At 46.6% G+C, this 26582-nt stretch overlaps 1 long non-coding RNA gene across 1 annotated transcript; it reads right to left on the bottom strand.

The window, feature by feature from the left end:
- Positions 1–4895: 4895 nt before the first annotated feature.
- On the bottom strand, positions 4896–11819 carry LOC143822876 (uncharacterized). Its single transcript, XR_013226282.1, has 3 exons — positions 11551–11819; positions 9632–9792; positions 4896–5852 (listed from the first exon to the last, which is right to left on the bottom strand). It is a non-coding gene; the product is annotated as an uncharacterized LOC143822876 (long non-coding RNA).
- Between the last annotated feature and the right edge of the window lie 14763 nt (positions 11820–26582).

Here is a 26582-nt window from a genome sequence, read left to right on the forward strand (position 1 = left end):
GTCCATTGCAGTGGTCTGAGGTGTAACCTTGCCCAGGGAAATGTTTCTATGGTTGCTATCAAGAGGCCTAGCAGTTGTGCCAAGAGCATCAAATCTACTTTTTTTTTTTTTTAATTTTATTTTTTTTGTCTTGCAAACCTTTGACACCATATCCTTCACCTTCCTCACCCTGTCTGGAGTCAGGAATACCCTGGCTTGTTTGGTGTTGATCAGAGTGCCTAAGTGAATCAGCTCTCTGAATGGTGTCAGATTGCTCTTCTGAAAATTGATCAAGAACCCATGTTCTTGAAGTGCGCGTACTGTAACCTCTACACTCTTCTGGGTTTCCCTGAGGCTCTCCCCGCTCAGCAAAACGTTGCCCAATACGGATAAATGTGAACAGCTCTTTGTCGAAGAACTGCAACCAAAGTCACCATCACCTTGGTAAAAACTCTTGGAGAGGAAAAGAGGCCAAAGGGTAATGCCTTGTATTGGTAATGCTTGTTCCTGAAGGCAAATCTGAGGAATTGTCTGGAAGTTTGATGTATTGGAATGTGTAGGTAGGCTTCTTTCAAGTCTAAAGAAGCCATGAAATCGTTGACCTGAAGTGCCTGTAGAATGGAACGAAGGGACTCCATTCTGAACTTCTGTTTTCTGACAAATAGGTTTAGTTCCTTTAAGTTCAGAATTGCCCTCCATTCTCCTGACTTCTTGGGCACAATGAACAGTATAGAATATACGCCCTTGCCCCTCTGAGATGTTGGAACTTCCTCTATCGGCCCAATGTCCAGTAAATGTTGAATAGCTTTCTGTACTAAAGAAGCTTTCATTTCCTCTTTCGGTATAGGGGACGACACAAATTTGTGGGGAGGTGTCTGAACAAACTGTATCTTGTAGCCGTGCTCCACAACTGACAGGACCCACTTGTCTGAAGTGGACTGCTGCCATGCAGGAAGAAAATTCTGAAGCCAGCCTCCTATTCTGGCGTCGTGCTGTAGATTTTTTGGATGCTGTATGTCCATCCCTTTGTTTGTTGGGTTGATACTGGGGTCTCTGGTATCTAGACTGGTATGGGAAGGAATGTCTTCCTCTGAAACTATATCTCTGGGTACTTTGAGACTTGTACGAACGAAAGGACTGAAAGGATTTCTTTTTTAATTCCTTATCCTTCTGAGAAGTTGATGGCATTGCTTTTTTCTTCTCTTTGGTCTCTACTAAGACTTTGTCTAGCGCACCTTCCCCCAAAAGAGGTCTGCCTGAAAATTTTTCCGTTGCCAGATTAGATTTTGATAGGGCATCCACTTTCCAGTGTTTAAGCCAAAGATTACGCCTGGCTACTATATTGGCCCCCTGTGCCCTGGCTGAGAACTGCACCGCATCTTGTGAGGCATCTGCAGCAAACTGGCAGGCTCTTTTGATCTTTAAAAGAGATCTTCTCAACCTTAGAGGGTCTGGCTCTGGATCTTGCAACAAGTCATCAGTCCAGACTACTGCTGCTCTGGCAAAATTAGAAAGAACTGCCTCTGCCCTGATAGCTAAGGAGTTGGCTTCATGAGCTTTCTTTAACACAGTCTCATTCTTTCTGTCTACAGGATCCTTTAGGATGTTATCTCCATCTTTGGTTAGTACTGCTCCTGATAACATAGCCACTACAGGAGCATCGACCAGTGGTATTTTTAGATCCTGCATGGTTTCATCTGAAAGCATATAACATCTTTTGGCTACAGAATGCAAGGACATCCCACTACCAGGAATTGCCCATTCAACTCTCATGACATCTAAAAAGTCATCAGCAAATGGGCATACTGTCAGCTTATTGGGGGCTTCTTGAAACCTCTTGTATCCAAGTTAGCTGATCTCCTGGTCTTTCCTGAAGCAGAACTGGTCACAGTCTCCTCCTCATAATTGATACTTTTAGTGACCTTTTTCAAAAGTCTTTGAAAATGTTCTGCTTGAAAAAGTCTGGAGGAGACTTCTTTGCAGTCAGAATCTGTCCCTGACCATTCCCCATCCTCCTTGTCTGAAGCCCCTGTAACTGATGTAGCTGCTGACTGAAGATCCTCCCTTTCTGCCTCTTTGGTCTCCTGCTAGAGGAAGAGGCTGTTCTCCTAGATCTTAAAGAGGATCTTTTTCTCTTTCTGGATCCCTTGCTCCCTCCCTCCGTCTATTTTGGGAGGGTGGGAGGGACTTTTCTTGCACCCTGGCTGCAGTCTGGGCTTGTGGAGGAGCAGCTAATGACTGTGGAATCCACAAAGTCTGCCATTGTTTCCCCCCCCCCACACTCTGCCAGTGAGGGTACTAAAAAGGCGGGGAAAACCGGCGTGCTGGTGTTATCTGCAGCCATCACATTTTCTGCTCTAGCAAGGGAGGTTTGTAGAAAGAGGGGCCCCACTGCCCCACCTCCCAGCCCAGCCACAGTTCCTGTTACAAACACATTACCAGCCTGCTCTTGTAATCTCTCAGTGCTGGTCCCGGGTGCGGCTGTATTCTGCCCGGGGGCGTCGCGTCTCTCAGGCAGAGGAGACGCGGTCGCCTCCAACCGGGCCATTTCTTCCCCTCCCCGCTCAGCCAGAACGGGGGTGAGGGAATTCTCCGGCTGCAAGCCTGCAGATGGAGCTGGAGAAGATGAAAGCTGCTTCCCTGAATTCAGCTGCTTCCCTGAATTCAGCATAGCCGACCGTTTCTGGGCTTCTGCAGCCTCTTTCACCTCCAATTGATTTGACCTTTCCTTCCTTCTAGATTCTGCCCCCGAGGCTATTTTCCTCTTAGTGAAGGAATTTTGCATATTCTGTTTGCTTTCTGTTTTGCAGATCAAGGAGCTCAGCTTCTAAGATCCTGCTCGGAGCTTGCAGGGCAACAGGACTGGAGGGGTCAGCCTACCACGATCCCAGAAGGCTTGCTAATTTGCATTACCCTGCAAGGAGCAGTTGGAGGCGTGACCTAACCAGTGTGGAGGACTTCCCCCACTGAAGGAGAAAGAGATGGCAGTAGCCAAGGGATAACTTCTGGGTGGCAGGTTGACATGGACAGAGAGGTTGTCGAGAAGCATTTAGCTGCACTGGATGAGTTCAAATCCCCTGGGCTGGATGAAATGCACCTGGGAGTGCTTAAAGAACTTTCCGGAGAACTTGCACAGCCCTTGTCCATCATCCTTGGGACCTCTTTAAGGACTGGAGATGTCCCGGAGGACTGGAAGAGAGCAAACGTTATTCCGATCTTCAAAAAAGGGAGGAAGGATGACCCGGGAAACTACAGACCAGTGAGTCTGACCTCTGTTGTGGGGAAGATAATGGAGCAGATATTAAAGGGAGCGATCTGCAAACATCTGGAGGACAATTTGGTGATCCAAGGAAGTCAGCATGGATTTGTCTCCAACAGGTCCTGCCAGACCAACCTAGTTTCCTTTTTTGACCAAGTAACAGGTTTGCTGGATCGGGGAAATTCGGTTGATGTCATTTACTTGGATTTTAGTAAAGCTTTTGACAAGGTTCCCCATGATGTTCTGATGGATAAATTGAAGGACTGCAATCTGGATTTTCAGATAGTTAGGTGGATAGGGAATTGGTTAGAGAACCGCACTCAAAGAGTTTCATCAGACTGGAGAGAGGTGAGTAGCGGGGTACCTCAGGGCTCGGTGCTCGGTCCAGTACTTTTTAACATATTTATTAATGATCTAGATGAGGGGGTGGAGGGACTACTCATTAAGTTTGCTGATGACACCAAATTGGGAGGACTGGCAAATACTCCAGAAGATAGAGACAGTGTTCAACAAGATATGAACACAATGGAAAAATGGGCAAACGAGAACAAGATGAGGGCTATCATGTCCCCTCTCAACCTCCTTTTCTCCAGGCTGAACATTCCCAAGTCCCTCAACCTATCTTCATAGGGCTTGGTCCCTTGGCCCCAGATCATCCTCGTCACTCTCCTCTGTACTCTTTCGATTTTATCAACATCCTTCTTGAAGTGAGGCCTCCAGAACTGCACACAGTACTCCAGGTGTGGTCTGACCTGTGCTGTATACAATGGGACTATGACATCTTGTGATTTTGATGTGATGCCCCTGTTGATACAGCCCAAAATGGCATTTGCCTTTTTTACCGCTGCATCACACTGCCTGCTCATGTTTAGTTTACAATCCACAAGTACCCCAAGGTCTCGTTCACACACAGTGTTATCTAGAAGCGTATCCCCATCCAGTAGGCATGCTTTTCATTTTTCTGACCCAGATGCAGAACTTATCTTTATTAAATTGCATCTTGTTCTCATTTGCCCATTTTTCCATTGTGTTCAGATCTCGTTGAACTCTGTCTCTATCTTCCGGAGTATTTGCCAGTCCTCCCAATTTGGTGTCATCTGCAAACTTGATGAGTAGTCCCTCCACCCCCTCATCTAGATCATTAATAAATATGTTAAAAAGTACCAGGCCAAGCCTGAGGTACCCCGCTACTCACCTCCCTCCAGTCTGATGAAACACCATTGACAACAACTCTTTGAGTGCGGTTCTCTAACCAATTCCCTATCCACCTATCTGAAAATCCAGATTGCAGTCCTTCAACTTATCGATCAGAACATCATGGGGAACCTTGTCAAAAGCTTTACTAAAATCCAAGTTAATGACATCAACCGAATTTCCACGATCCAGCAAACCTGTTACTTGGTCAAGAAAGGAAACCAGGTTGGTCTGGCAGGACCTGTTGGAGATACAGCTGGCCATTGTTCCAGTCACCTACTGCTAAAATGTGTTTGCCCCTTTTATGTATACGTGTCCAAGATGGGGTGCAATGATAAAAAGACAGCCATAAAACCAGGAAAAGCATTTCAACCATAAACAGAAAGATGATGCAAAAAACTGAAATGCTGTCTTTCAAGCCTACTCAATATAAAGAAAGCTGCAAGCAACAAATAGGAATCACATTTATTTATTAAAACATTTATAATGTGCCAGTCCCCATGGTTCAAGTCAACAAAATAATTGTTAAAAGCACCCCAGCTAAACCCTAAATCTCTGCCCCTCCCAAGATGCCTGCCCTTAAAACCCCTCAACAGCCCTGACAAAGATTCCTTCCTCACCTCTTCAGGGAGCCCATTCTGCAGAGCCAAAACCATGAAAGAAAAGACCACCCTGAATGGTTGGGTAGCCACGGGGATGTCAGCCTCTAGGTGGGACCTGGGGATCTCCTGAAATGACAGCTCCTCTCCAGACTGTTGAGATCAGTTCCTCTGGAGGAAAGGGCTGCTTGGGAGGGGGAACTCTCTGGCACTGGGCCCCACTGAGATCTCTGTCCTCCCCAGGGTCCATCCCCAGATCTCCAGGAGTTTCCAACCTGGAGCTGGCAACCATACCCCCCAAGTCTCTAGACCCTTTCATTGTGGAGGTATAAAGGGAAAGGCATCGCTAAGCAACAAAAGGGGCTGGATCCTTATTTTTTATAATGACAGTTGGGAGTTAAGAGAACCACGTATATACATTGTTTTGACATTAGATTTGATATAAGGATATTCAGTTGCTTGAACTGGCAGGTCATGGGGCTGCAGAAAGAAACTTACAGATGGCACTGATTGTAAAGGTGCTAAAGTGTGTGTGTGTGTCCATGCATGACCTGCTAGCCATGCAATTATCCCTCCCTGCCCAGTTGCCCTTGGTCTTCTTCTGTCACCACCTGCTAGAGCAAAACTGGAGGCAGGTTCCTGTCTTTGAAGGCAGTTCCTCAATGGCTGCTCAGTGCTGCAGGGCAAACGCCGCACTTTGTATATTTGACAAACTGACACTGCCAAATTGAGTGTCGAACTCAGTTCATCAAATACACGGAGAGCAGCACTGCAAGACTGTTGTCTGTAGCTGGCGGCACAATCAGCAAATGGACCTTGATCTGCAAAGCAAAAGGCAGAGAGTTCAGGGAAGCAGGTTCTGCTCTGACCGTGAGCTTGACATGAACGCAGGGACTACTCTGGAAGGAGCAGGGCAGCTGAAGTCAGCTCTCCGTCGCCCTCACTAAACGGATCATGGCCAGTGTGGTGTCATGGTCAAGAGCGGCAGCTTACTAGACTGATATTTAAATAATTTTACATTCTCATACAATTATTTCATTTAACATACTCAGCTATATATTCTGTTGTTTTCAGCGCTTTTAAAAACAGGAAGTTTTATAAACAGTGTACTGAATTTGGCCTGTGGACACAGGACACCACTGCTTAAAAGCTCATCCTCAAGACATTAAAGTCTTTTTTATTGTTTCCTCAAACTGAATTTCAAAATCAAAATGTGAAAATATCTGCGATTTAAAAATGCAGGATTTTTTGGACATCATGCTGAATTTCCAATGTATCAAACTGAATTAAAAAAGGAAATCTGTCAGCTGACTAATAAATATTTTTCAAAACCCAAAAGTTATTCCTTGTGTTATTTTATTTTCAGAATAATGAATTTTTCAGAAGTACTTAAAAGTCATGTACCAAATGTTCAAAGGTAACCAGAAGTAATCAAAACGGGATCCTGGGTAAAATATCCGTTTTCAAGAGGAAACCTTCCTCAGTGATCACTTCCTCAGTGATAGCTTAAAAGACTGAACCAAGCATTATTATCTGTCTGAAAGTATCCCTTAGGCTGATTGATCACAAGGTTATACATAGGATGGCATGCAAATTCTCTAAATCAGTCAGTCCACTTGTAGTTGCTATCTCCTCCTGACTGATTTAGAGGATTTGCATGCCATCCTACCCAGAACCTTCAAGGACCATTTAAAACATATAAACTACATATTAAAATGCGGCTTGAGAAGTCACCTGGAGAAACAGTTTTAAGCTTGACATTAGCCAGGACAGCAGACGAAGAAATGGGTCCAGCCAGTCCTGAGGGCCATTCCGCACAATGACCAATGTTGCTAAATGTTTGCAGTATGCAGAAATGCTATATTTAATAGTGGAATTTTGTCATTCCACACACCTTCAGTTCTAGCGGAATATTGAAGTCCCAGTAGCGGTCTATTCATTCCCCACAGGTTTTCGGTCTTGCTGGAATTGCAACAAAGGAGACGGTATTTTTCCGCGCTTCTTCCCGCCCCTGGCCGTCAATCCATCAGAAAAGCCAATGAACTGTTGTGTTTGTGCTCCCAGAAAACCCCTTTCCCTTTAAAAACTGTTTTTTAAAAACTCCAAAACACCAGCAGCAACGAACATTTGTTCATTCATTGTCTCAGAAAGACCCTTTCGCTGACGTAGGAGGTGGCGCTTAATCGTTTACACACTTTTCAAGTAAAAAAAAAAATCCCCCCCCCTGGCTGAAATTACGGGCAGTGTTGAACAGGGGGCTGTATTGTGCTCGGAAAGACAATTGCAGTAGGGAGCTTTGTTTTACTGTTAAGTACTTCTGTGGAGGAACTTCAGCCAGAGAAGCCTCGCTTATTCTTTGCTTTCGCCGGTTTAAGGGGGAAAAAATGGCGATTGCTTCTCCGGAAGCTCAGGGGCGAGAGCTAGGGAGGGACATTCTTTCTACCGCTATTTTGAGAACGCACATGTCTTTCGCTGATGTGTTGCGGCTTGTGCTCAGAAGTGTAGCAGTTTTTTCAGGGGGAATCCACTTTTCTGGATTTCCCCTTAAGCACTATAAAATTCCGATGGTTGCTGGAGTTTGCTGGGAGTTTTGCGGTTTGTTTGCGATGTCATGCGGAACGTTAAATTAGTAGCGTTTACATAAGGAAAGACTTCGGCTACATTTAAGTCATGCGGAATGGTCCTGAGAATTCTTTAGTCCCAGGAATTTGTTGGAAGGGACCTGAGCATCTCTTTGGCTACCCATTAAACCCCAAAAGGCTAGCCCAACCACAAGGGACAGCGGGACAGATCTATCCCCTATATGCCTATGCCACTTTTAAAGCATCTGTTGTTCTGTTAAAATTTGATGTGAGGCCCTGATCCATATCGGGTAAATGGCACGGCAGCCCAAGGAGCTCTTGCCCCTGCCTCTCTGTGCACCTTTTCAAGTGCAGAAACAGCTCCACGTGGGTGGGTGTGGTACATGTGAGCTTGTTCAGCTCCTGTGCATTTCAGTGGGGTCTCTATAGTATTGGCTGTGTCCTTGGGTCAGCTCCTACTTGGGTCCTTGGCTTACCTCTCTCCTACTCTGCCCTCCTCAGTAATGCTTTAATTGACTACCTCTGGTGTTCCCAGAATTTGGGGTTTCTAATCAAGGTATGGAAGTCCAGCCATAATTTCTAGGGCAGGGGGTTGAAGAATTTGCCAGTCTGCATTCTGTCAGGCCCCATTTCTCTGCTCCACATGATGTGCCCCTGATGTTTCTCAGTTCTCAGTAATTCATTTTTCCCTGTTAAATGTTTTGTACAATTTTCTGTCCTGCACCAGGATAATAGAGAGGGAAGGAACCTATTTTCATCTTCATTAAGAGGTCAATATACCTTGAATGTTTGCCCCATTTCCACTGAACAATATTGGCCACAATTCAATAAGCATTTCTTGTGGGGTGAACTTGAGGCCATTCTGTTTATTTCAGTAGGACTTAGGTTGCAAACATTTATCTGCAAGGTCCAAGAAAATGAATTTCTTTCTATTGCTTCAGATCAACACGGCTACCCATCTGAATCTTCCATGTGAGTAAACATGTCTAAGTCTGCACCTGCTCCTGGATCGTGTCCATTTTCTAAACTATTTTCCTGGGATGAGAAGAAAGCCGATGAAAGGGCTATGGAGAAACAGAGAATCTTCTTTATTCTTAAAAATGAAAGACCAAACAAGGTCTAACTGGTTTTCAAGGCAATGTTTCATCCTTAGGGGCCTCTGTTTCTTAAGTTCCGGTGATTCTATTCATGTCTTGACGACCTGCCACAAGGAGTATCCAGCTGTAGGGTATCCAATGGACCTCTGGGCCCAATTGTATGTGGAAGGGGATCCGTGTGGCAACAGCCTGCCGCCCTAAAGAGACCCATCAGCTGTTGGGTCTTCTTCTTTTTTTGCTAAATTACTTTCCTGGCCTCTGGGACTCTCAAATGACAACTGTTCTTTCAGCGACATTTTAACAAAGGCAAACAAAAATTACTCTTCCACCCCTATCCCACGCTTTTGCCAAAAACTGAGTGAGTCTCAGAGAGAAAAGGAAACCGGGAGGGCTTTTTGGTACATCGGTAGACTTTGGGACTCGGAACCAGGACCAGTTCCAGGTTTTGAGGGGGGCTGTTCAGTGGCCTCCTCTCCCCACCCCCAGGACCCCCACTGACACTTCCCTTCCCAAGCCTACCATGTACCTTTTCCCTGCCTGTATGTCCTCCTCTTGCTCGGTCATGACCCCTCCACCACCCCCACGTTCAAAGAGCTGCAGGCTCTTTTTTCGACAGCTCTGGGCTGGAGGGACGTAAGTGGCATCCCCTGCTGATGCCAGTCAACCAGGATCACGGGAGAGGGAACACTTGCAGGTGAGTGGGCAGGGGAGGGTGTGCAGGTGGGGGGCAGAGGGGGTGAACAAGCAGGGGACATGGGGACCTGCAAGAAGCTCTGGGCCCTGGCAGATGCCCCACCTCAGGCCATGCTGTCCCTGGCCCTGTGCAGAACCACTGTGACCAGAGGATTACCCAGAGGATGAAACAGAGTGAGCTAGGAAAGGCCCCAACATTTTTGAAATACAAGAACTGTGCATGCCAACCTGTGCATAGCTGTTCAGATGTCTGCCCTGCTGAACTAGCTGAGCGTTACGTAAATGTCCACTTGGTTTGTCATAAGTAGCGCGTGCGGAGCCCTTGGGGGAGGTTTGGGTGTTACTCCAGGGCATGAAAAGCAGACATGGGTGGAGCTCTCAGATGAAACCTGTAGCAAGAGCCTTAGTTTTGTAAAAGCAGCAAAAACAAGAGGACAAATGTTTCAAGGAACCTCACCCCGCTTCAGCCGTTCTTTGGAGTGCTTAAAACCACAACGATTCTTCCCACAAAATAATGTTAAGTACTTCTGTTCATCAGTGCTAGTCATCATACCCGAAAGTGGAGATCTCCAGCAGATGGAGGGGGAAGCATTCTTCCATTTGAGGAAGGAGCCTTCCCCACCCCTCCTTTAGCCGCCCCTGCTCATAGCATGGAAGCAAATTCTAGCTGTTGCAGATCAAGATCAGGAAGGGCACTAAGGCTCCGCAGTGAGGAAGGATGCTCTAAAGCAAGATAAAAATGTAAGGAGGCATGAACACAGGAAGCTGCCTGATGCTGACCCTCAAGCTCACTCAGTATTGCCTGCTCAGACTGGCAGGGGCTTGTTTTAGGCAGAAAGGTCTTTCCCAGCACTTACTGCCTGGTGCCTTGAGCTGGAGAGGCCAGCGACTGAATCTGGGACCCTCTGAATCCAGAACAGATGCTCTGGCACTGAGCCACAGCCTCGCCCCTTAAGAAGAGAGGATAACTTTGTATACGGTTGAAGAGGTTTGTAAGCTGAGCTTTGCTTGGGCTGAACAGGGCCAGTTTATTCATCTAAGACGTGTAGCACCCGCTATGAGCCCTGTGCTTCCAGGGGCCCCTTGCAGTGCCTTCCCCCCATGGAGCAGCAGGGTATAGCCTCTCTCCTCCCCCCTTTCCCCTCTTCAAGGACACTCAGAGTGACACCCCTTTCCACTGTGGGGAGTCCCTCTGCCCCCAGTCTGGCTGCTCCCACTGCAACTGTACTCTGAGCTTTTTGAAGCCTTATGAATCCCATTGACCAGGGGCCAGAATGGGACGACACGGACCCCTATCCCACAAGCTGCCACGGCCATTCATGTGGAGTCGTGTGGGGGCTGGCCAGAGCTTTCCATAATCCCAGAGACCTACTTGGCCAGGTCCTGCCTTGGAAGGCCCAGGGTCGCCCAGGGGAGACTTCCAGGGAAGTCCAGGGTTGGTACACAGAGACAGACACCCGCTGGCCACCTCTCAACATCTCTACCCTTCAAAACCCTACAAGGTTGCCAGGAGTTGGTTTATTTGGGGATTTATAAACCACCCTTCTCGGTGGTACTGTTTTGGGGCAGTTTACACAATATAAAATTCAATGAAAGAAAACAACAATCCAGTTAAAATACTAAAACAGCTTAAAACAATTTAAAACCGCAGTTATTATTGTCACGTCAGCAAACAGCAATGGCTTGTAACCGGTTAGATATTAAATTGGAGGAATCGAAGGGAAAGGAAGGCAGCAGGAGCGATAATGTTATTTACTATCCATCTGGGCTCAGCCAGAGACCCGGCAGAATCCCTCCATCTTGCAGAGAGTTCCAGCTGGGCCTGATCTCTCTTGGGAGCTCCCTCCATCAGGCAGGAGCCAAGGCTGAGAAGGCCCTGCAACACATTTCCTTACGCCCAGGGCTTGGCTGACCCACTCTGCTTGATCGAAGGGCTCTCTGGGGAACATATGCAGAGAGGCTGCCATTTGCACTCACACCCTTAGAGGGGAGTGTGGACTAAAAGACAGCAGAAGGATTCCTCCACTTTACCTCTTCCTGCAGACAGCTGACGACAGACCTGCTCTAGATCTTTTACCTCTGTGCCCATCACGTGAACAGGGCAATCAGCTGAGGCTCGGAGAGAAAGCAGGGGAGGCACAGCATACCTGTCCTCGTGTGCTCACAGGTCGGGTCGGCTTCTGCTTCAGCCCGAGAGAGCAGCGGAGTCCTGCCAAGGAAAGCCGGGCCCTGTTTTGAAGGGGCCTTTCCTCTTTAGAAGAGGAAGCTGAAAATGGGGAAGATAAAACTGAGGTTAGATGACAGGAAATATCTGGATGTGAAGTGACAACATGTCAGTGTTGAGAAATGCAGCCGCTAGGACACTCGCTGGCCTCTGCTGTGTGGAAAGCCAAGACAAAAGAAGAAGCAGCTCCAATTTTGGCTTCCTTTGAAAGTCCTCCTGCTCACTCCCCTCCTCCGAGCCCTCCGAAGGCTGTAAATGGCGACCTTTGTGCTGTTCTTATGTCCAAGCAAGATGTCTCTCATCCCCCAGGAATCAGGAGGGCAGAAAGAGGGGGAGAGGCGGTTCCTCTTGGCTTCCTCTTTCATTCCAAGCTTCTTATAGAAGAGGGATGGGAAAACCTGGGCACATTTTAAAATAAATGGGAGAAGAGGAGGAAGGGGTTGCCTGAGAAGCTTATTACATGCCTTCCCACAATCTTCAAAACTCCCCTCCCTCCTCATGCCATGCAGACTGTCTGTGCGCAATGCATGCGTGAGGATTTCCATCACTTATTTACCTTGGCTACAGCAATAGATTACAGCAGTGGTTCTCAGCCTTCCTAACGCCACGACCCTTCAATACAGTCCCTCCTGTTGTGGTGACCCCCAACCATAAAATAATGCCAGGCTTCTTTCACAGAAATCAAACCGAAACTGACCAATGGCGTGAAGATCCACTGTTCATGATTGTAATATAAATTGTTTTTTCCCCTGGGGTTTCTCAGTTCAGTTTTAGAATCATAGAATCATAGAATCATAGAGTTGGAAGGGGCCATACAGGCCATCTAGTCCAACCCCCTGCTCAACGCAGGATCAGCCCTAAGCATCCTAAAGCATCCAAGAAAAGTGTGTATCCAGCCTTTGCTTGAAGACTGCCAGTGAGGGGGAGCTCACCACCTCCTTAGGCAGCCTATTCCACTGCTGAACTACTCTGACTGTGAAATATTTTTTCCTGATATCTAGCCTATATCGTTATACTTGTAGTTTAAACCCATTACTGCATGTCCTCTCCTCTGCAGCCAACAGAAACAGCATCCTGTCCTCCTCCAAGTGACAACCTTTCAAATACTTAAAGAGGGCTATCATGTCCCCTCTCAACCTCCTTTTCTCCAGGCTGAACATTCCCAAGTCCCTCAACCTATCTTCATAGGGCTTGGTCCCTTGGCCCCCTCGTCGCTCTCCTCTGTACCCTTTCAATTTTATCGACGTCCTTCTTGAAGTGAGGCCTCCAGAACTGCACACAGTACTCCAGGTGTGGTCTGACCAGTGCCGTATACAATGGGACTATGACATCTTGTGATTTTGATGTGATGCCCCTGATGATACAGCCCAAAATGGCATTTGCCTTTTTTGCCGCTGCATCACACTGCCTGCTCATGTTTAGTTTACAATCCACAAGTACCCCAAGGTCTCGTTCACACACAGTGTTACCTAGAAGCGTATCCCCCATCCAGTAGGCATGCTTTTCATTTTTCTGACCCAGATGCAGAACTTTACACTTATCTTTATTAAATTGCATCTTGTTCTCATTTGCCCATTTTTCCATTGTGTTCAGATCTCGTTGAACTCTGTCTCTATCTTCCAGAGTATTTGCCAGTCCTCCCAATTTGGTGTCATCTGCAAACTTGATGTGTAGTCCCTCCACCCCCTCATCTAGATCATTAATAAATATGTTAAAAAGTACCGGGCCGAGCACAGAGCCCTGAGGTACCCCGCTACTCACCTCTCTCCAGTCTGATGAAACACCATTGACAACAACTCTTTGAGTGCGGTTCTCTAACCAATTCCCTATCCACCTAACTATCTGAAAATCCAGATTGCAGTCCTTCAACTTATCCATCAGAACATCATGGGGATCCTCGTCAAAAGCTTTACTAAAATCCAAGTAAAAGGTAAAGGTAAAGGTATCCCCTGTGCAAGCACCGGGTCACGTCTGACCCTTGGGGTGACGCCCTCCAGCGTTTTCATGGCAGACTCAATATGGGGTGGTTTGCCAGTGCCTTCCCCAGTCATTACTGTTTACCCCCCAGCAGCAAGCTGGTACTCATTTTACCGACCTCGGAAGGATGGAAGGCTGAGTCAACCTTGAGCCGGCTGCTGGGATTGAACTCCCAGCCTCATGGGCAAAGCTTTCAGACTCATCTACCATTTGATAAATGAAATTGTCAGCCAGGCAGGTCAGAAAGTTGCATGACTGAGGATGCTTCGCAGAGTTTGTTTCCCAGCACACATCTGGGAAATTGAAGTCACCCATGATGACAAGGTCCTGCCACTTGGATATTTTCTCAAGCTGCTCACAAAGTGCAGCATCCACATCCTCTCGTTGGTCAGGCGGTCGGTAGCAGACACCAACCACCACACTGTTTGTTTTCCCCTCGCTTATTTTCACCCAGATGCTTTCCACTGTAGATATGCTCTCCTTCACTAGAATTTCCTGACAGGTAAGCCCTTTCCTCACATACAGTGCCACTCCTCCACCTCTTCGATCTATTCTGTTTTTTCTGAACAGTTCATATCCATCCACCATTACATTCCAGTCATGAGAATCATTCCACCAAGTTTCTGTGATGCCTACTAGATCATACCTTTCAATCAGCATGAGAAGTTCCAGCTCTTCCTTTTTATTGCCCATGCTTCGGGCGTTAGTATAAAGTAGTTTGAACATTATTTGGCATTGCCCTTCTTTGGGATTGGAATGTAAACTGACCTTTTCCAACCCTGTGGCCATTGTTGAGTTTTCCAAATTTGCTGGCATATTGAGTGTAGCACGTTTACTGCATCGTCTTTTAAGATTTTGAATAGTTCAACTGGAATGCTGTCACCACCACTAGCTTTATTGTTGCTCAGACTTCCTAAGGCCCATTTGACTTCACATTCCAGGATGTCTGGCTCCAGCCTATATAGCAGGGTATAATATCATTGTATCCAACATCCAAAGCAGGGAATCTAAAAGGTTGAGCAGCAGCAGAATATATATTAAATATTAAAATGCAAATATTGATTTCAATTCATGTGCACATATAAAACTTTAAAACATCAACATATATCACACATTAATGTACAAATCCAAAACATTTTGACACATGGATAAATAACAAGAAACCAGAATACCAAATTTATTTTATTTTTATTTGATTTGATTTCTTTACCGCCCTTCCATATGGCTCAGGGCGGTTTACATACAACATCATAGGGGTTACATGGAATGAGTCAACATACAACATAGTCAATATACAACAATAACAACACAACATTGGTTCTAAACAACAAGTTCAGTGATCCCAACAATAACAACATATCAAGCTAAACCTCCTAGAAGAAGAAGAAGAAGAAGAGTTGGTTCTTATATGCCGCTTTTCCCTACCCGAAGGAGGCTCAAAGCGGCTTACAGTCGCCTTCCCATTCCTCTCCCCACAACAGACACCCTGTGGGGTGGGTGAGGCTGAGAGAGCCCTGATATCACTGCCCGGTCAGAACAGCTTTATCAGTGCCGTGGCGAGCCCAAGGTCACCCAGCTGGCTGCATGTGGGGGAGTGCAGAATCGAACCCGGCATGCCAGATTAGAAGTCCGCACTCCTAACCACTACACCAAACTGGCTCTCTAGAGAGGTCAGGCTGCTTCAGGCCATGGAGGGGATGTCAGAGGTGGGTGGGGGGGACCTGTGGTCAATCTCCGGCAAATGCCTAATCAAGGAACTCCCTTTTGCAGGCCCTGCAGAACTGTGGGAGTTCGGACAGAGCCCTGATCTCTTCAGGGAGCTCATTCCACCAGGTGGGGGCCAGGATGGAGAAAGCTCTGGCTGTTTGGGGCCAGGGATCACCAGCCAGTTGGCAGTGGCAGAGCGTAATGCTCTTTTGGGGGTATAGCCGGAGAGATGGTCTCTCAGGTACACTGGGCCCAGACCGTGTATGGCCTTGAAGGTAAGAACCAAAACCTTAAACCTGATCCGGAATTCAATAGGGAGCCAATTGAGTTGTTGAAGTATAGGTTGTTTCAACCCCTCTTGGAATCTTCTTCAGTGGTCTAATATTTAAATACTCTCGTGTGATGTAATACTGGGGACTATAAGGTGGTAAAAAATACGAAGGAAGAGGCTCCCACACTATTAAAGGTAAAGGTAAAGGTATCCCCTGTGCAAGCACGGAGTCATGTCTGACCCTTGGGGTGATGCCCTCTAGCGTTTTCATGGCAGACTCAATACAGGGTGGTTTGCCAGAGCCTTCCCCAGTCATTACCATTTACCCCCCAGCAAGCTGGGTACTCATTTTACCGACCTCGGAAGGATGGAAGGCTGAGTCAACCTTGAGCCGGCTGCTGGGATTGAACTCTCAGCCTCATGGGCAAAGCTTTCAGACGGCTGCCTTACCACTCTGCGCCACAAGAGGCTCCACGCTATTAAATGTATCCAAATATGAAGCCCCTCAATTAGAATATTCAGGGCCATGCCACACAGCGTTAATGTTGCTGAAGTGTTACCATTGTGTAACGCTATTTATTTTTCGTTATTCACGATGTCGTACACAATCTGCAACACTCCTGCAACACATCTGAAAAAGACATGTGCGTTCTCAGTATAGTGGTAGCAAGTATGTTCCTCCCTAATCTCTCACACCCGAGTTTCCAGCATCAGAATTGCCATTTTTCCCCCTTAAAACGGCAAAAGCTACGAATGAGCGTTGCTTCTTTGGCTGAAATCCCTCCACAAGCAATTGTCTGCAAAGTTTCCAAGCACAATACAGCCCCCCGTTTGACACTGCCCGTAATTTCAGCCAGAAATAGCACTGGGGGGGTGGGGGGCGGGGTTACTTTAAGAGCGTGTAATTGATTAAGCGCCAGCTCCTACGCCAGTGAAAAGGTCTTTCTGATATATCGAATGAACGAATATGTGTTGCTACTGGTGTTTTCGTGTTTTTTTTAAAACAGTTTTTAAAGGGAAGCATGAACACAAAAGTTAATTGGCTGTTTTGCTTGATTGAAGACCAGGGGCGGGAGGAAGTGCAGAAAAATATCGCCTCCTTTGTTGCGATTTTGGCGAGACCGGACACTTGTGCGGTGCTAGTGGAAGAGCCTTTTTTCGATAGAAACAGCTGTGTGCGTAAACGAGACCTGCCGCTTTTGCCTGCAGCGCTTTTCAATAGCGCACAGATTTAGCCACATTGCCTGTTGTGCAGAATGGCCCTCATTCTTCAGAGTGGCACCCTTACTGAAGCCTTCTCTCAGCCTGAGTATATGAAGGAATAGAGATCTGTGAAGAATTACGAACTATAACTCAGTGGTTCTCAGCCTGGGAATCGGGACCCTTTTGGGGGTCAAACAACCCTTTCACAGGGGTCGTGGCAGGGTAAGCAGCTTGGCCGTGGGAGGGGGAGCCATCCACACAACAGCCTTGTGGGGTAGATTGAGATTGAACGTTTGTCCATCTGGAGTAGCGGAAAACTTTCTGACCTGCCTGGCTGACAATTTCATTTATCAAATGGTAGATGAACCCACAAGAGGTTCAGCCATATTGGACTTAATACTGCAAGAGCTCTAAGAAGCCTATTTGGATGAACAGAGAACTTCAAGAGGAACTAAGAAAGAAAAGGGAAATGTTCAGGAAATGGAGGGAAGGACAGAGCTCTAAAGAAGAGTACCTACAGGTTTGATTTCTGCTCTCAAGAAGAGTACCTACAGGTTACTAGGCACTGTAGATCAATCATCAGAAAGGCCAAAGCTGAGAGTGAGCTAAGATTGGCCAGGGAAGCCCATTGTAACAAGAAAAGATTTTCCAGTTATGTGAGGAGCAAACGTAAAGTAAAAGAGGCAATAGGCCCACTGTTGGATGCGGATGGACAAACTCTAACGGAAGATGCAGAGAAAGCAGAAAGGCTTAGTGCCTATTTTACATCTGTTTTTTCCCACAGGTCAAAGTGTTTAGGCATATCTAGAGATGGCCGTAGCCAAAGGATAGTGTCTGGGTGGCAGGTTAACATGGATAGAGAGGTTGTCGAGAGGCATTTAGCTGCACTGGATGAGTTCAAATCCCCTGGTCCAGATGAAATGCACCCGAGAGTGCTCAAAGAACCTTCCAGAGAACTTGCACAGCCCTTGTCCATCATCTTCGGGACCTATTTAAGGACTGGAGATGTCCCGGAGGACTGGAAGAGAGCAAACGTTATTCCGATCTTCAAAAAAGGGAGGAAGGATGACCCGGGAAACTACAGACCAGTGAGTCTGACCTCTGTTGTGGGGAAGATAATGGAGCAGATATTAAAGGGAGCGATCTGCAAACATCTGGAGGACAATTTGGTGATCCAAGGAAGTCAGCATGGATTTGTCTCCAACAGGTCCTGCCAGACCAACCTGGTTTCCTTTTTTGACCAAGCAACAGGTTTGCTGGATCGGGGAAATTCGGTTGATGTCATTTACTTGGATTTTAGTAAAGCTTTTGACAAGGTTCCCCATGATGTTCTGATGGATAAATTGAAGGACTGCAATCTGGATTTTCAGATAGTCAGGTGGATAGGGAATTGGTTAGAGAACCGCACTCAAAGAGTTGTTGTCAATGGTGTTTCATCAGACTGGAGAGAGGTGAGTAGCAGGGTACCTCAGGGCTCAGGGTTCGGTGCTCGGCCCGGTACTTTTTAACATATTTATTAATGATCTAGATGAGGGGGTGAAGGGACTACTCATCAAGTTTGCAGATGACACCAAATTGGGAGGACTGGCAAATACTCCGGAAGATAGAGACAGAGTTCAACGAGATCTGAACACAATGGAAAAATGGGCAAATGAGAACAAGATGCAATTTAATAAAGATAAGTGTAAAGTTCTGCATCTGGGTCAGAAAAATGCAAAGCATGCCTACTGGATGGGGGATACGCTTCTAGGTAGCACTGTGTGTGAACGAGACCTTGGGATACGTGGATTGTAAACTAAACATGAGCAGGCAGTGTGATGCAGCGGTAAAAAAGGCAAATGCCATTTTGGGCTGTATCAACAGAGGCATCACATCAAAATCACAAGATGTCATAGTCCCATTGTATACGGCACTGGTCAGACCACACCTGGAGTACTGTGTGCGGTTCTGGAGGCCTCACTTCAAGAAGGACGTCGATAAAATTGAAAGGGTACAGAGGAGAGCGACGAGGGGGCCAAGGGACCAAGCCCTATGAAGATAGGTTGAGGGACTTGGGAATGTTCAGCCTGGAGAAAAGGAGGTTGAGAGGGGACATGATAGCCCTCTTTAAGTATTTGAAAGGTTGTCACTTGGAGGAGGGCAGGATGCTGTTTCTGCTGGCTGCAGAGGAGAGGACACGCAGTAATGGGTTTAAACTTCAAGTACAACGATTTAGGCTAGATATCAGGAAAACGTTTTTCACAGTCAGAGTAGTTCAGCAGTGGAATAGGCTGCCTAAGGAGGTGGTGAGCTCCCCCTCACTGGCAGTCTTCAAGCAAAGGTTGGATACACACTTTTCTTGGATGCTTTAGGATGCTTAGGGCTAATCCTGCGTTGAGCAGGGGGTTGGACTAGATGGCCTGTATGGCCCCTTCCAACTCTAGGATTCTATGATTCTATGATTCTATGATTCTACTGCACCATTGAGCTCATTTCTCATGCTAGCAAAGTTATGCTCAAAATTTTACAAGCTAGGATCCAGCAATATGTGGACCGAGAACTTCCAGGAGTATAGGCAGGATTTCGAAGAGGCAGAGGAACTAGAGATCAAATTGCCAACATATGCTGGATCATGGAGAAAGCTAGGGAGTTCCAGAAGAACATCTGCTTCATTGACTATGCTAAAGCCTTTGATTGTGTGGAGCACAACAAATTGGGAATACCAGAGATGGGAATACCAGAGCATCCTATTTGTCTCTTTAGAAACCTATATGCAGGTCAAGAAGCAACAGTGAAAACTGAACATGGAATCACTGATTGGTTCAAAATTGAGAATGGAGTTCGGCAAGGCTGTATACTGTCACCTTGCCTATTTAACTTGTATGTGGAGCACATCATGAGAAAGGCAGGATTAGAAGAGTCACAAATTGGGATCAAGATTGCAGGGAGAAATATCAACAACCTCAGATATGCAGATGATACCACTCTAATGGCAGAAAGACAAGAAGAACTGGATAGCCTGTTGATGCGGGTGAAGGAGCAAGCAAAAGTTGGCTTGAAACTCAACATCAAGAAAACGAAGATCATGGCCCTCTCAATTCCTGGAAAATAGATGGGGAAGAAATGGAGGTAGTGACAGATTTTATTTTCCTGGGCTCCAAGATCACTGCATATGGGGACTGCAGCAAAGAAATTAAAAGACGCTTGCTCCTGGGGAGGAAAGCTATGGCAAATCTAGACAACATCCTAAAAAGCAGAGACATCACCCTGCCAAGAAAAGTGTGTCTAGTCAAGGCTATGGTCTTCCCAGTTACAATGTATGGCTGTGAAAGTTGGACCATAAGGAAGGCTGAGTGTTAAAGAATTGAAGCTTTTGAACTCTGGTGCTGGAGAAGACTCTTGCAAGTCCCTTGGACTGCAAGGCGAATAAACCTGTCAGTCCTAGAGGAGATGAGCCCTGCCTGCTCCTTAGAAGGCCAGATCCTGAAGAAGAAACTCAAATACTTTGGCTACCTCATGAGAAGGAAGGACTCCCTGGAGAAGAGCCTAATGCTGGGAGCGATCGAGGGCAAAAGAAGAAGGGGATTACAGAGAATGAGGCGGCTGGATGGAGTCACTGAAGCAGTCGGTGGAAACTTAAATGGACTCCGGGGAATGGTAGAGGACAGGAAGGCCTGGAGAATCATTGTCCATGGGGTCTCAATGGGTCAGAAATGACTTCGCACCTAACAACAACATATAAGCTGTAAGAGCCTCTTGTGGCGCAGGATGCTAAGGCAGGAGAAATGCAGTCTGAAGCTCTGCCCATGAGGCTGGGAGTTAAATCCAGCAGCCTGCTCAAGGCTGACTCAGCCTTCCTTCATTCCGAGGTTGGTAAAATGATTACCCAGCTTGCTGGGGGGTAAACGGTAATGACTGGGGAAGGCACTGGCAAACCACACTGTATTGAGTCTGCCATGAAAACGCTGGAGGGCGTCACCCCAAGGGTCAGACATGACTCGGTGCTTGCACAGGGGATACCTTTACCTTTATATAAGCTGTAAAGTTTCCTCTTTTGACTCTATATTTAGCCAATGCTCTTGCAAATATGAGTTTTAACCCTTACATGTTTTATATTTTTGATTTTAAAGATTCCATCTTATATTCAAATATCTATTTTTGTATTCATTTGATATTTTAATTGTGTATTTGAACATGGGTCTGAATGACCGTAAATAAAACGTATTGTTGTTGTACTTTGCTGAGGTTCCTTCCCAAGGGCACCCATAAATCCCTAAAATCCTGGCCCCACCTGGTGGAATGAGCTCCCAGAGGAGATCCGGGCCCTGACGGAGCTCAGTTCCACAGAGCCTGCAAAAGGGGGCTCTTCCACCAGGCATTTGGTTGAGTTTGACCTAATTGACATCTCCTGGGCTCCCCAGAACCCCTCCCCATGAACTAAATTCTTAACTGATCAGCCATGGTATAGTTAACATAGAATCATACAATCATAGAATCATAGAATCATAGAGTTGGAAGGGGCCATACAGGCCATCCTAATCAATGCAGGGTTAGCCCTAGCATCCTAAAGCAGGATGCTTTAGAACATATTAATGTTCAACCAGTTACTGAACCTATTGGAACCCATTGTTATTACTGTCATTACTGCTGTGTTATTCAATGTTGTTACTGAGTTATATTGTAGTTGTTCCTGATCCAGACTGGATTTTGTGCTGAAGACAACATCTGGATCTAAACCGTTTATGCACTGGAGGTTTTATGCTGGGCTACAGGCTGGAGTTTTAGTCATGGCTGGTTGCCCCACCTCTTCCTGTACCCACACAGGCGAGCATTTGACCCGGTGTACCTCATCCGCCTCCGATTTGTGCCCCTGCACAGGAGCTGGGGCAGAGAAGTTCCCAGTGCATAAACGGTACTAGTGAGGGGGCTTACTGGTGTATCTTTGTGCTTTCCCTTTAGGTTGACTAGAGACTGCGCTTCCTGGTTTAAACAGGGTCCAGTAATTCTTGACTGACCCATTCAACATATGTTGGATAGCACACTTCCAATTTGTATTAGCAGCTGCATTTTCCTGTGCAAAACAGGAAACTCTATTTCCAAAGTGCATTGAAAATGCATCATCCAGCATGTGGGAATGGGGTCAAGTATATAATGTCACTTTCCTGGGGACCTTCACCTCTCTGAAACCTTTCAATCTCCTACCCATTGGTGCTCCTGCATTAGATTTTATTTTCTTTAAAAAATTAATGTACTTTTAAAAAACACCCTGCAAATGTGGAAGAGGAGTAACAAGAGCAATACCTCAAAAAACTTTACATATCTCTTGCCTCCTGAGTCTTCGAATGGCAGATGCTGGCGATGGGGTCTGTTTCATAGGCGTAGAGGATACTGCTGCGGGAGGAAGATTATGGTTTTGTCAATGGTATTTAAAGTTCTGGTTTTATTTTGTTTTTCAAGGATCTTTGAGGCTTTAGTTGACTCTCAGATGAGCCAAGGATGATAAGAAAACCCCAAATAACTGTCACAGTCTTTGGTGAGGTACAGTTTCACCACTTGGATGGGCTTTAATGTAGGGATATTCAAAAGTGACATTTCTCATTTCTTAAAGGCTCCACATTTTTTTTACAAGGGTTTTTGTCCCACTTGTTTTCTTTGCTGGTTTCCCCACTGTGTTCATTTTCCATGTTTTAATTCACTTCATGAATTATTATCATCATTTATACATTATGCGTCATATTAATGCAAAACATGCGAATTTTACTATTGAACTTGGTTGTCTGGTTAAGAAAAGGACAGCTCTAATCTACCTGCCTCATCCTGCCCCTCTACCCTTGGGATGTCTATATAATCACAGACAACGTTCCTCTGTTCGTGGGGAAGTTTATTCCTGTGTTGGCCAATTCCCCCCCCACCTTCAAATTGCTTAAAATTGTTCTTCTTTGTGTTCTCATACCAGGTTAGCCAACTTCCGCAGAAGCTGTTGAAACAAAATTCAACATCATGATTTTAACCACATCATCCCCCCCCTCCTTTTTTATAGATTCAAGTCTTCCTAATTTTGATCCCAAGGACAGCAACGCTGATGTGGCCAGATCCAAGTTGGGAAAGTCCTGGAGCTTTGGGGATGGAGGCTGGGGAGGGAGGGACCTTGGTGGGGGGCAATGCCAGAGAGATCCTCCTCCAAAGCTCACGCCTTGAATACATTTCTGTTGGTCTTAAAGGTCCTACTGGACTCTGATTCCTCTAGGCAAGTTCTGCTCTTGCAGGCAGGTGGGCTTGAATGGCTCAAAAAGTGTTGGTGAAGTTCAAACATGCTTTTCCCCCACAGGGGCTTCACGTGAATGGGAAACCCTTCTCCGGTGACAGTTCTGGAGAGCAAACCTCCACGTCACATCAGGGGGTGTCCTCAGATTTATGAATTCTTCCCCTTTGGTATGCTGACCTAGGAGGATGGGCACAGCAGACACAAAATGGCTGCCGCAGCCTACCAGCATTTTGGGTTGCCAGGTCCAGGCTGGGAAATCCTGGAAATTTGGAGGTGGGGTGGAGTCTGAGGAGGGGTGGGCTTGGGGAGGAGAGGAGCTTCAGTAGGGTACAATGCCACAGAGTCCATCTTCCAGGGTATTTGTTCTTTGTTACCCAGGGATCAATTGGAATCTGTAATGCACGTGGACAATCTGGTGCTAGCATGAACCAGCATGCAAATGAAGGCTTGTAAAAGGACCAGTCAGAGACTTTAGACTTTATGGACTAATCATAGGGTTACGTTAAGGGCCAATCAGGGCTCTTGGTGGGCTCCCCAAATTGTATATAAGTCCGTGTTTTTCCTCAGTTGGTGATGGGTGTTTAGGTGGTGTTTGGATCCAATAAAAAAAGCTGTGTTTTCAACAAATTTGTAGTCTGTGTCTACCAAACCCGCAGACTTATTAGAATCCTAGGAGATCTCTGGGCAGCCAACACCTGCTCTGCACAGGGCATCCAAAATCTTCCTTCTGGCCTTCCCTCTGAGGGCGCCTAACTTCCATATTCCTTTGAACCAACAGGAATGAAGGACCAAGGCCTAATCAATAAATGCATGTCACCCCTCTGCATTGTCTGTCTCACTGCATTGAGAGCCAGTGTGATGTATTGTTTATGAGCGGCAGCTCCTCCACATGTGGTGAGCTTGGGCTCACCACAGCCCTGTTCTGACCAAGCAGGAATCTCAGGGCTCTCTCAACCTCACCCACCTCACAGGGTGTCTGTTGTGGGGAGAGGAAAGGGAAAGGGATTGGAAGGTGCTTTGAGAGTCCTTCAGATAGAGAAAAGCGGCATACAAGAACCAACTCTTCTTCTTCTTCTTCTTCTTCTTCTTCTTCAGTCATATCAGGGCTCTCTCAGCCTCACCCACCTCACAGGGTGTCTGTTGTGGGGAGAGGAAAGCAGACCAGAAACTACTAGTGTGATAATTCCCTTGTGGGTTGCAAACCAACAGTTCATCAGATCATCTGCTGCAGGACAGGCCCCCAAACGTGCAAGCCGCTTGGTTCTGAGGAGCCAGCAAATGTGCTCTTTATCGACAGCCACTCATCCTGCCAAGACACCCTGGCAAAACTGTTCTTTCTGCTTGCCGAGTCATCGCTGCAAGGAAGTGAGCCGGGCCTTCCATTCCTGGGTTGTGGGTTGCTCAAGCCTGACAGTTAGGGGCTTGCATCAACCTCCCTCTGCTGTGGCAATGGAGGTTCTTCCCCAGGAACCAGCAGCTCTCTTACAGCTGCTGCAGAGGTGCGTGTACGTGTGAGACAGAGCCAGTTTGGTGTTGTAATTAAGAGTGGTGGTTTCTAATCTGGAGAACTGGGTTCAATTCCCCACTCTTCCTCCACATGCAGCCAGCTGGGTGACCTTAGGCTAGTCACAGTTCTCTCAGAGCTCTCTCAGCCTCAATTTCCTCACAGGCTGTCTGTTGTGGGGAGAGGAAGGAAAGATGATTGTAAGCCGCTTTGAGACTTCTTCAGGCAGTGAAAAGTGGGGTATAAAAACAGCTCTTCTTCTTTCCTGTGTGTGGGAAGGAGAGGGTATCTTGGGAATCATAGCTGGGCTTTCTTAAGGAATCAAATCTACTCATTCCAATGTGCTGTGGATCTTAGAGAAAACTGTGGCAGTTCCTGTCGAAAGCAGGCTTGTCTACCTTCAGCTTGACTGCAGAAGCAGAGAAGACAGCTGACAAATAGGCTACGAAGTGTGATGAAACAGCAACTGTTTATTGAAGCAGAAATTATGCCAGAAGGTGGACTGGTGATGAACCTGTTTTCATAAATTTCCTCAGTGTAAAAACTACAAATTAAAAGAATATATAATCAATCAATCAAAAAAGTGTTCTTCCCCTAAAGTACAACATTCATAAAGCCATTGGTGTCCTTTAAAGTAACTTACTCACATTTACGTACATTTAGAAAGCTGTATACATGAGTGTGTTAAATGTTCAATAAAGAACCTCTTGAAAAAGAGAAACAATATACAACGGACAATATTATTAAGAATCTCTGTCTGAGAATAAAAAATGAAGAGTGCTTGCACTCGAAATCTCGCACCTTGAATAAATCTTTGTTGGTCTTAAAGGTGCCTGACTGGGTTCTGGTTTTATTAAATTTACTCCCATGCATTCAAGAAACCCTTCTGAGAAAGCCTTGCCTAATCCAACTTGCTTTCTTATGGGGCAGCGACAATTTGTGTTCTTGCTGCTTAGAGAGCAAAAGTGAGAGGGATCAATTTTCTCCAGGAGATCCCCAGGCCCCACCTGGAGGCTGGCATCCCGACTCAGGAGGGACCTGGAGCTCTGCTGGGATCTGACATATAATCAGTGCCTCAACTGTGCTGTGGCAGAACAGCAAAATGGAGGCAGGGACAGACCAGGGGTGTGGCTGGGATTTCTGTCCAATCCTGAAGGAGACCCAGGTTTGCAGAGGGAAGCAAGGTGTTGTGGAATCCAAACTCTCCGAAAGAAAGAGCATCTGTTGCTTTAAGTATGCCTAATGGCTTCTGTGACAGTTGGGGGTTGCTTGGCAACCAGGGCAGTTCTGCCAAACATTCCAAGACTTCATTTCTGCAAAGGAAAGCCGTTGGAGGGAGGGAAGGCATAGACCCAGGAAGGCCCCTCCCACCAGGTTCTCAGTCCTATGATGGAGGAAGCCTGGCTGGGGAAAGGCCCAGGAGCAACCTCTGGAGGCTCCCGCCCGAGATGGCTGAGCCTGGCTTGGCAGGTGGCCGTGGAGCCCGAGCCCTGCCCTGGTCCAGCTGCAGCCCCTGCACCGCTGGGACCGGCCCTGAGCTGGCAGCCCCCACGTGTCTGATTGCAGGGAGACCATGATGGCTAGGAAAGGAGGGGGGAAGCTGCAGTCAGGGGAAGAAGTCAAGGTAGGTTGGCTGGCCAATCAGAAGAAGAAGAAGAAGAAGAAAAGGGGACACTGCCTTTTAATTTGTGACTTTCATGGGTTTTATAATTTTTTTAAATTGTGATTTGATAACTTAGAATGGCAGCGGCTGCAACTCTGGGCTACTTTAGATGGAGGGTGAGGTAAGAAGTCTTAGGAAAACCAGAACTGCTTGTTAGAGGTGCCTTTTTATGGAGTTCCCCTAGAAATTGGAGTCTTCTCTCCTGAGTCAGGGGGAGGGAATATTAGACTCATGACTGTAGCAGTGTGGATGGGAAAGGGATATCATTAGGATATGGTTGTCCAAACCTCTTTTGGGGCCTTTATACTTCTCCCCACACTTGTGCTTTTGTTCACAAATAAGGAACATGGAACCAGCTTCTGTCTCTTCCCTCCTGCCCGTTCAGT

This window comes from Paroedura picta, chromosome 13, assembly GCF_049243985.1.
Source record: "Paroedura picta isolate Pp20150507F chromosome 13, Ppicta_v3.0, whole genome shotgun sequence".
Taxonomy (NCBI): domain Eukaryota; kingdom Metazoa; phylum Chordata; class Lepidosauria; order Squamata; family Gekkonidae; genus Paroedura; species Paroedura picta.